Raw genomic sequence first — 11,473 nt, 5'->3', positions numbered from 1 at the left:
TAGGAGAACTCTTTCAAAAAACATTTTTTTGGTTCAAGGTAGAGCTCAACCTGGAACCCAAAAGGTCTGTACCTGGAACCTTAAAAAGGGTTCTACTTGGAACCCAAGGGGGTTCTACTTGGAACCCAAAGGGGTTCTACTTGGAACCCAAGGGGGTTCTACTTGGAACCCAAGGGGGTTCTACTTGGAACCCAAAGGGGTTCTACTTGGAACCCAAGGGGGTTCTACTTGGAACCCAAAGGGGTTTTCCTATGGAGGCAGCCGAATAATTATTTTTTTGAACCCTTTTTAAATCTAAAGGTGTAGTGAACTGGTGAGCATACAGATGCAGGATCTTAATTTGATCACCCTGTCTCAGGATAACTTTCTTGCAATGCAGGAAATTAAAAACTTGGGTAATTGAGGTTTAAAACGGCTTCTGGCATTTTTAATTTCCACTTAGAAATTTCAGACTTGATTTTTTCCTTACAAAAAATGTATCAACCACGACAAAAATGTCCATTTAATTATGATCCACATAATAATTAACATTTCCTGTTGCCGCAGGATTAGTTCCCTGCTGTAGCAAACTGGCTCAAATTAAGATCCTACATCTGTACAGTAGTTAAATATGTTGCACTGAGTCTCTGGGTCCTAGGTAATAATGTGGCACTAATGAATGTAGTACATTAGCTCATTCTCACTGGTCGTATCTGCTCATCACGACTGCTTTTAGATACTAAAGACACCTAAGCAAAATGTGTGTGTGAAGTGAATCAGTGGAGGCTGCTGAGGGGAGGACGGCTCATAATAATGGCTGGAACAAAGCGAATGGAATGGCATCAATCACATGGAAACCATGGAAACCATGGTAACCACAGAAACCATATTTGATACCATTCCGTTCCAGCAGTTAGCACGAGCCCCTCCTGCCACCAACCTCGTGTGTGTGTGTGTGTGTGTGTGTGTGTGTGTGTGTGTACATTTCAGTTAACACTTATAATACTGCAAAGAATAACCTAGTACACTGTATGGACTCAGACCTCTAGTCAACAATAACAAACTGTATGGACTCAGACCTCTAGTCAACAATAACAAACTGTATGGACTCAGACCTCCAGTCAACAATAATAACATACTGTATGGACTCAGACCTCTAGTCAACAATAATAACATACTGTATGGACTCAGACCTCTAGTCAACAATAATAACATACTATATGGACTCAGACCTCTAGTCAACAATAACATACTGTATGGACTCACACCTCTAGTCAACAATAATAACATACTGTATGGACTCAGACCTCCAGTCAACAATAACATACTGTATGGACTCAGACCTCTAGTCAACAATAATAACATACTGTATGGACTCAGACCTCCAGTCAACAATAACATACTGTATGGACTCAGACCTCTAGTCAACAATAATAACATACTGTATGGACTCAGACCTCTAGTCAACAATAATAACATACTGTATGGACTCAGACCTCTAGTCAACAATAATAACATACTGTATGGACTCAGACCTCTAGTCAACAATAATATCATACTGTATGGACTCAGACCTCTAGTCAACAATAACATACTGTATGGACTCAGACCTCTAGTCAACAATAACAAACTGTATGGACTCAGAACTCCAGTCAACAATAATAACATACTGTATGGACTCAGACCTCTAGTCAACAATAATAACATACTGTATGGACTCAGACCTCTAGTCAACAATAACATACTGTATGGACTCAAACCTCTAGTCAACAATAATAACATACTGTATGGACTCAGACCTCTAGTCAACAATAATAACATACTGTATGGACTCAGACCTCCAGTCAACAATAATAACATACTGTATAGACTCAGACCTCCAGTCAGCAATAATAACATACTGTATGGACTCAGACCTCTAGTCAACAATAATAACATACTGTATGGACTCAGACCTCTAGTCAATAACATACTGTATGGACTCAGACCTCTAGTCAACAATAATAACATACTGAATGGACTCAGACCTCTAGTCAACAATAATAACATACTGTATGGACTCAGACCTCTAGTCAACAATAATAACATACTGTATGGACTCAGACCTCTAGTCAACAATAATAACATACTGTATGGACTCAGACCTCTAGTCAACAATAATAACATACTGTATGGACTCAGACCTCCAGTCAACAATAATAGCATACTGTATGGACTCAGACCTCTAGTCAACAATAATAACTTACTGTATGGACTCAGATCTCTAGTCAACAATAATAACATACTGTATGGACTCAGACCTCTAGTCAACAATAATAGCATACTGTATGGACTCAGACCTCTAGTCAACAATAACATACTGTATGGACTCAAACCTCCATTCAACAATAATAACATACTGAATGGACTCAGACCTCTAGTCAACAATAATAACATACTGTATGGACTCACACCTCTAGTCAACAATAATAACATACTGTATGGACTCAGACCTCTAGTCAACAATAACATACTGTATGGACTCAGACCTCTAGTCAACAATAATAACTTACTGTATGGACTCAGATCTCTAGTCAACAATAATAACATACTGTATGGACTCAGACCTCTAGTCAACAATAACATACTGTATGGACTCAGACCTCTAGTCAACAATAATAACATACTGTATGGACTCAGACCTCTAGTCAACAATAACATACTGTATGGACTCAGACCTCTAGTCAACAATAATAACATACTGTATGGACTCAGACCTCTAGTCAACAATAACATACTGTATGGACTCAGACCTCCAGTCAACAATAATAGCATACTGTATGGACTCAGACCTCTAGTCAACAATAATAACATACTGTATGGACTCAGACCTCTAGTCAACAATAATAACATACTGTATGGACTCAGACCTCGAGTCAACAATAATAGCATACTGTATGGACTCAGACCTCCAGTCAACAATAATAACATACTGTATGGACTCAGACCTCTAGTCAACAATAGTAAAATACTGTATGGACTCAGACCTCGAGTCAACAATAATAGCATACTGTATGGACTCAGACCTCTAGTCAACAATAATAACATACTGTATGGACTCAGACCTCTAGTCAATAATAACACTGTATGGACTCAGACCTCTAGTCAACAAGAATCAAAAATCAATCAGAATATATTAGCAGTATTCTAATGTATGCATTTACATTACTAGCATATCTCTGACTAGTGTTCTTTATCCAGAGAAGTTTATCCAGGATATGGAGGTGTCATTATGTGTAATTTATGTGCCATTTAGTTAGAGTACTCAAACATCTGGTGGAGAATACAGTCACAGTGATGGTCTGTCACGGGGTTGCCACGACACCAGTATGGCTATACTGTCACAGGGTTGCCACGACACCAGTATGGCTGTATTGTCACGGGGTTGCCACGACACCAGTATGGCTATACTGTCACGGGGTTGCCACGACACCAGTATGGCTGTACTGTCACAGGGTTGCCACGACACCAGTATGGCTGTACTGTCACGGGGTTGCCACGACACCAGTATGGCTATACTGTCACGGGGTTGCCACGACACCAGTATGGCTATACTGTCACGGGGTTGCCACGACACCAGTATGGCTGTACTGTCACGGGGTTGCCACGACACCAGTATGGCTATACTGTCACGGGGTTGCCACGACACCAGTATGGCTATACTGTCATGGGGTTGCCACGACACCAGTATGGCTATACTGTCACGGGGTTGCCACGACACCAGTATGGCTGTACTGTCACGGGGTTGCCACGACACCAGTATGGCTATACTGTCACGGGGTTGCCACGACACCAGTATGGCTATACTGTCACGGGGTTGCCACGACACCAGTATGGCTATACTGTCACGGGGTTGCCACGACACCAGTATGGCTGTACTGTCACGGGGTTGCCACGACACCAGTATGGCTGTACTCAGAGGTATCGTGGTAAGGAAACAAAACATGAAGCGGCCTGTTTTTCGTGAGAAAAAAACCTGTTTTAAACACACAGCCTTTTATTGTCACCCAGAGTCACATTTTGTTTTTTCTCCATAGACTAAATCACACATTTGACATGTCAGGTTTTTAATAACTATAGAGTTTAGTCTGTCTCTTTGTTTTATTTTTGCTTTGGATAATTGAGTACTGTCTTATCGCAAAACTGGTATTGTGTCAACCCTATTCTGTCCTACCCTGGGCAGAGAGGGGAGAGACGGGGAGACGGGGAGAGGGGAGAGACGGGGAGAGGGGAGAGACGGGGAGACGGGGAGAGGGGAGAGACGGGGAGAGGGGAGAGACAGGGAGACGGGGAGAGGGGAGAGACGGGGAGACGGGGAGAGGGGGAGAGGGGAGAGATGGGGAGAGGGGAGAGGGGAGAGACGGAGAGAGACGGGGAGACGGGGAGAGGGGAGAGACGGGGAGAGGGGAGAGACAGGGAGATGGGGAGAGGGGAGAGACGGGGAGAGGGGAGAGACGGGGAGAGGGGAGAGACAGGGAGATGGGGAGAGGGGAGAGACCGAGAGAAGGGGATAGAGAGCCCTGTTCCCCTCTTCAGAGATCCACATGGGGAACAAATACAGTAATGTAATGTGTAGCAAATTATAGCTCAATACAGTAGAGGCAGCCATTCCCACGGCACCCACCAACACCAACCTCCCTCCTCTCAAAGGTGGAACTATTCATTTAAACCCCATACTCTGTTCAGAACATCTCCTATACTGTCAACCATATGAAATGAGCTTCAGCGTTCATCCTATATCCCAGTACCCTGTATCTTCCACCACTGTCCCTGTCCCCATAACGGTAAGGAGAACAGAGATACTATGCCCTATGTACTGCTCCAAGATCAGTTATCTCCCCCCAATGGTAAACCACATCTGCTGTGCATCTAAAAGACAGAACTGTCTCCAGGTCAGATTTTAACCACAGTATTGTTGAGGATGACAAAGACGGGCTCGAACCAGTGATCCTCTGCTCGCAGACACACGTGACCACCCTCTTTTGAAAAACGGACCAACCCATTAGAGCTATCGAAAAAAATATCTAAAATCGGTAGCTCCATCTGCAATGGTTCAAGCTAGCTGTTGAGTGAGCTTATAGTTTGTTTTCGTTTAAACCTAGTCTACTGTAATGTTGTTGAGGATGACAAAGAGTTATTAGGCAAAATTATGACTAATTCAGTGATAAGGAGAACAGAGATACTATGCCCTATGTACTGCTCCAAGATCAGTTATCTCCCCCCAATGGTAAACCACATCTGCTGTGCATCTAAAAGACAGAACTGTCTCCAGGTCAGATTCTAACCACAGTATTGTAATCTATTTGGAATTAAGTTAGCTATGCACATGCTCAGTTCATGTTATAATAGATCAGAAAAGCCTAAAACCAGAATTTACATTATTATGGTGTTGGGATAAATGCAGAAGACCATATTTCAGTTGAATACGATCAGTTATACAACTGACTAGGTATCCCCCTTTCCCTTTCTGTTATACAACTGACTAGGTACCCCCCTTTCCCTTTCTGTTATACAACTGACTAGGTACCCCCCTTTCCCTTTCTGTTATACAACTGACTAGGTATCCCCCTTTCTTGTTGTACAACTGACTAGGTATCCCCCTTTCATTTCAGTTGTACAACTGACTAGGTATCCCCCTTTCAGTTGTACAACTGACTAGGTACCCCCCTTTCTGTTGTACAACTGACTAGGTATCCCCCCTTTCTGTTGTACAACTGACTGACCCCCTTTCAGTTGTACAACTGGTATCCCCTTTCAGTTGTACAACTGACTAGGTATCCCCCTTTCAGTTGTACAACTGACTAGGTATCCCCCTTTCAGTTGTACAACTGACTAGGTATCCCCCTTTCAGTTGTACAACTGACTAGGTACCCCCTTTCAGTTGTACAACTGACTAGGTACCCCCTTTCCTTTCAGTTGTACAACTGACTAGGTATCCCCCTTTCAGTTGTACAACTGACTAGGTACCCCCTTTCTGTTGTACAACTGACTAGGTACCCCCTTTCTGTTGTACAACTGACTAGGTATCCCCCTTTCAGTTGTACAACTGACTAGGTATCCCCCTTTCAGTTGTACAACTGACTAGGTATCCCCCTTTCCTTTCAGTTGTACCTGACTTCTCAGTTGTACAACTGACTAGGTATCCCCCTTTCCTTTCTGTTGAACAACTGACTAGGTACCCCCTTTCCTTTCAGTTGTACAACTGACTAGGTATCCCCCTTTCAGTTGTACAACTGACTAGGTACCCCCTTTCTGTTGTACAACTGACTAGGTATCCCCTTTCAGTTGAACAACTGACTAGGTATCCCCTTTCTGTTGTACAACTGACTAGGTATCCCCCTTTCTGTTGTACAACTGACTAGGTATCCCCTTTCTGTTGTACAACTGACTAGGTATCCCCCCCCTTTCAGTTGTACAACTGACTAGGTATCCCCTTTCAGTTGTACAACTGACTAGGTTCCCTTTCAGTTGTACAACTGACTAGGTATCCCCTTTCAGTTGTACAACTGACTAGGTATCCCCCTTTCAGTTGTACAACTGACTAGGTATCCCCTTTCCTTTCAGTTGTACAACTGACTAGGTACCCCCTTTCTGTTGTACAACTGACTAGGTATCCCCCTTTCCCTTTCTGTTGAACAACTGACTAGGTATCCCCTTTCCTTTCAGTTGTACAACTGACTAGGTATCCCCTTTCAGTTGTACTGTTGTACCCCTTTCTGTTGTACAACTGACTAGGTATCCCCCTTTCCTTTCTGTTGAACAACTGACTAGGTATCCCCCTTTCTGTTGAACAACTGACTAGGTATCCCCCTTTCTGTTGTACAACTGACTAGGTATCCCCCTTTCAGTTGCACATTTGACTAGGTTCAGTTGCACAACTGACTAGGTACCCCCTTTCAGTTGTACAACTGACTAGGTATCCCCCTTTCCATTTCTGTTGTACAACTGACTAGGTATCCCCCTTTCCATTTCTGTTGTACAACTGACTAGGTATCCCCCTTTCAGTTGCACAACTGACATTTCTGTTGCACAACTGACTAGGTACCCCCTTTCAGTTGCACAACTGACTAGGTATCCCCCTTTCCCTTTCAGTTGCACAACTGACTAGGTATCCCCCTTTCCCTTTCTGTTGTACAACTGACTAGGTATCCCCCTTTCCATTTCTGTTGTACAACTGACTAGGTACCCCCTTTCAGTTGCACAACTGACTAGGTATCCCCTTTCCCTTTCTGTTGTACAACTGACTAGGTATCCCCCTTTCCATTTCTGTTGTACAACTGACTAGGTACCCCCTTTCAGTTGCACAACTGACTAGGTATCCCCCTTTCCCTTTCTGTTGTACAACTGACTAGGTATCCCCCTTTCTGTTGTACAACTGACTAGGTATCCCCCTTTCCTTTCTGTTGTACAACTGACTAGGTACCCCCTCCCCCCCACCCCACGCTGAAATTAATGTAAGAAAATAAAAGAGAAAAGTGCTAAATTTATTTTAAAGAGGCTAATATGGTCATACATCCAATTAATTTGAATTGTGTTCATATGCTGATCATCCTCAATAGAAATAAAGCAGTTAAATGTCAGCATTGACTCCATCACCTCTGGGACCGAGAGGAGACCGTTTTAACAGGCTTGGCACTGAAGGGTTTGGCTAAATGGTTCTAGACCCCCTAATTACAATTTCATGGGTGTCTTTAGCACGTTTAATAACAGTTATTAAGATGAGAACTGTTATATTAACAGTGTTGTAATAAAAGTGATCACTGGGCTATGCAACAAAAAAAAAACAGCCAAATATGGGCAATAAACGCTGACTGTTCCTTATTTTTTGGGGGGGTTGAGTTTTGTTTACAATGTTGAAATGAAGAAATGACCATTGAAATAAACTGGAACTGTGAACCGTTTAAGGGTTGAAGCTGCGCTGACACAACTCTTCCCAATCCTAAAATACTATATATATAGATATATATATATATATATATATATATATATATATATATATATATATATATATATATATATATATATATATATATGTGTATGTATATTTATATGTGTATGTATATATATATATATATATATATACATATATGTGTATGTATATATATATATATATATGTGTATATATATATGTGTATGTATATATATATATATGATTGGATCTGACCCTGTGCATTCACAATGATGTGTTATCATTTGTTTTGATTCAGTATTAAAATACATTTAAGTATTATATTTCTAACTAATATATTATTAAACACCTATTTTGAGAAAACTGAACAATTTCAAAGAGATATACAGTTAGCTATATTTATTTAAATGTATCTCTAGATGTGTTTGGGAAATTTAGAAGCCGTGTGTCCGGATGTCTCTCTAAATGGCAGGAAACATAGTAATTATATAAGAACAGAGCAGGCATAACATGTAAAGCAGAAGACTGTCTTAGGCCATACTTTAATTCTGATTTTGAAATGACTCCTGGTTTGGGAGCGGGCCATACTTTAATTCTGATTTTGAAATGACTCCTGGTTTGGGAGCGGGCCATGCTTTTCCCCTGAGACCTGGTGGCACAAAACAATCTAACATCACTGTCTGTCGGGGTATTAAAAACATGTAGATGAACCAGTCAGTGGGTGGGGGGCAGGGGGTGGGGGCATTCCTGGGAGGAAGGAAGCTTCTTATTTGCTGTTCCAGTTGTGGAGGACTAGAGTTTCTTATCACCGTGCACATAGAGATTACTAGATTTACATAAAGACACGGACGACGATGTGTCTCCGGCTGCGGGGTTGTTGTGGTGTACTAACCAGTGAAGGTATGGGACACAGTATGCACCGTAGAGATTTGATTACCCTAGAGGGGTGGATTCCACCTTAAATATGGTAGCTGTTATTATGTATGATTTATCAGGGTAAGAACAAAAACTTTGGTTCATTGTGATACTTGTAAATGTATCCCACCTTTTTAAAGAGAGACAATAGAGATAACTGCATGTATGTTCATCTCAGAAGCCAAATAGAATCATGTAAATATTTGGTACTGTATTCATGTGTAAATATGTGTTTTGCTTTTATTTGACTGGGTCAGTTCTACCAGTGCACTAAATGAACAGTGACAATAAAATCACATGGTTTATTCATCTCACAGTGTTGTTGTTGTTTTTGTTTACCATTCTGTTGCAAAATTTCAGAAATATTACAACATTGAGAAATATTTGAACAGGCCCCCTTTTGAGGCTAGCCTGGATACCAGTCTTGTAACTAACATTCCACTCCTTGCCACTCCTGTCTTTGGCTAATAACAGGAGTGGAATAATAGCTATAAAGACTGGTACCCAGGCTATTTTGAGGCCAGTGTCGCAATGAAAGGTCAACTTTAGCTGTGGCAGTCTTTTTCCATCTGAGGAGAAACAACAACACAGATTAATGACAAAAATAATCTCAATCTGCTGTTTGACAGAGATCCTTTTTAACACGGGATGTTGTGGATGATTTTGAGAAGGGGGGAGCCAGGGAAGGGGCTGTATGGTAAGTTGATTAAACGTGGCCCCCATCTCTCCTCAAACTATTCCCCCTCATTGACTAAGCCTTAAAGCCTGAAAGACAGACGCTAAATGAATTGACTTCTACTGGATGAACCACAAAGGAAGTGAATGTGTCATCGGTTGGATGTGCTTTCAAGTCTTCATGTTGTAGCTAGCCACCACAAGGTTAAACGGGACACTGTGTTGACAGCCACGCAGCCGACCAGCTGACAGTAATGTGGGAGGGGGTTTACACCCCAAGGCATTGTCCTTCCCGCTCCCAGACGGACACAGAATTGACCGCCAAGCGTTTCCTTTCACTGTTCATTTAACGTTATTATTATTCGTGAGATGTATGGGGAGAAGGGGGAAGGAGACGGAGAAGGGGGAAGGAGAGGGAGAAGGGGGAAGGAGAGGGAGAAGGGGGAAGGAGAGGGAGAAGGGGGAAGGAGAGGGAGAAGGGAGAATGAGGAGAAAGGCTGGTGGGTGGGGGGTAATAGGGGGTAATAGGGGGTAACCTGCCTGCCCTTGTCAACTCTCTATCCCCTCTAGGCCCAAATGACTTATCATTGTGTCATGGACTTGACAGGGCTTCCCCCCCCTTTTTTAAAAATATAATGTTAACTTTATTTTATTAGGCAAGTCAATTAGGAACGTTGTTCTACCAACAGGCAAAAGGACTCCTACAGGAGACAGGGAGCTGGAATTTAAAGAATAAAAATGTAGGACAAAACTCACACCAGGACAAGAGCGACTCCACAACACTACATAAAGAGAGACCTAAGACAACAACATAGCATGGCAAAAACACATGATAACACAACATGGTAGAAACACATGACCACAACACAACAACACAAAATGGTAGCAACACAATATTAAATTTTATTTGTCAAATGCGCCAAATACAACAGGTGTAGTAGACCTTTCAGTGAAATGCTGAATACAACAGGTGTAGTAGACCTTACAGTGAAATGCTGAATACAACAGGTGTAGTAGACCTTTCAGTGAAATGCTGAATACAACAGGTGTAGTAGACCTTTCAGTGAAATGCTGAATACAACAGGTGTAGTAGACCTTTCAGTGAAATGCTGAATACAACAGGTGTAGTAGACCTTACAGTGAAATGCTGAATACAACAGGTGTAGTAGACCTTTCAGTGAAATGCTGAATACAACAGGTGTAGTAGACCTTACAGTGAAATGCTTACTTACAGGCCCGAAACCAAAAATGCAGTTTTAATGATAAAAATAACAAATACTTAAAGAGCAGCAGTAAAATAACAGTAATGGGGCTATATACAGGGTATTACGGTACAGAGTCAATGTGGAGGCTATATAAGAGGTAGTAAAATACAGAGTCAATGTGGAGGCTATATACAGGGTATTACCGGTACAGAGTCCATGTGGAGGCTATATACAGGGTATTACGGTACAGAGTCAATGTGGAGGCTATATACAGGGTATTACGGTACAGAGTCAATGTGGAGGCTATATACAGGAGGTACCGGTACAGAGTCAATGTGGAGGCTATATACAGGGTATTACGGTACAGAGTCAATGTGGAGGCTATATACAGGGTATTACGGTACAGAGTCAATGTGGAGGCTATATACAGGGGGTACCGGTACAGAGTCAATGTGGAGGCTATATACAGGGGGTACCGGTACAGAGTCAATGTGGAGGCTATATACAGGGTATTACGGTACAGAGTCAATGTGGAGGCTATATACAGGGTATTATGGTACAGAGTCAATGTGGAGGCTATATACAGGGTATTACGGTACAGAGTCAATGTGGAGACTATATACAGGGTATTACGGTACAGAGTCAATGTGGAGGCTATATACAGGGGTACCGGTACAGAGTCAATGTGGAGGCTATATACAGGGTATTACGGTACAGAGTCAATGTGGAGGCTATATACAGGGGGTACCGG

Source organism: Oncorhynchus tshawytscha, linkage group LG18 (assembly GCF_018296145.1).
Source record: "Oncorhynchus tshawytscha isolate Ot180627B linkage group LG18, Otsh_v2.0, whole genome shotgun sequence".
Classification (NCBI taxonomy): Eukaryota; Metazoa; Chordata; class Actinopteri; order Salmoniformes; family Salmonidae; genus Oncorhynchus; species Oncorhynchus tshawytscha.
Note: the sequence above shows the minus strand (reverse complement) of the source record.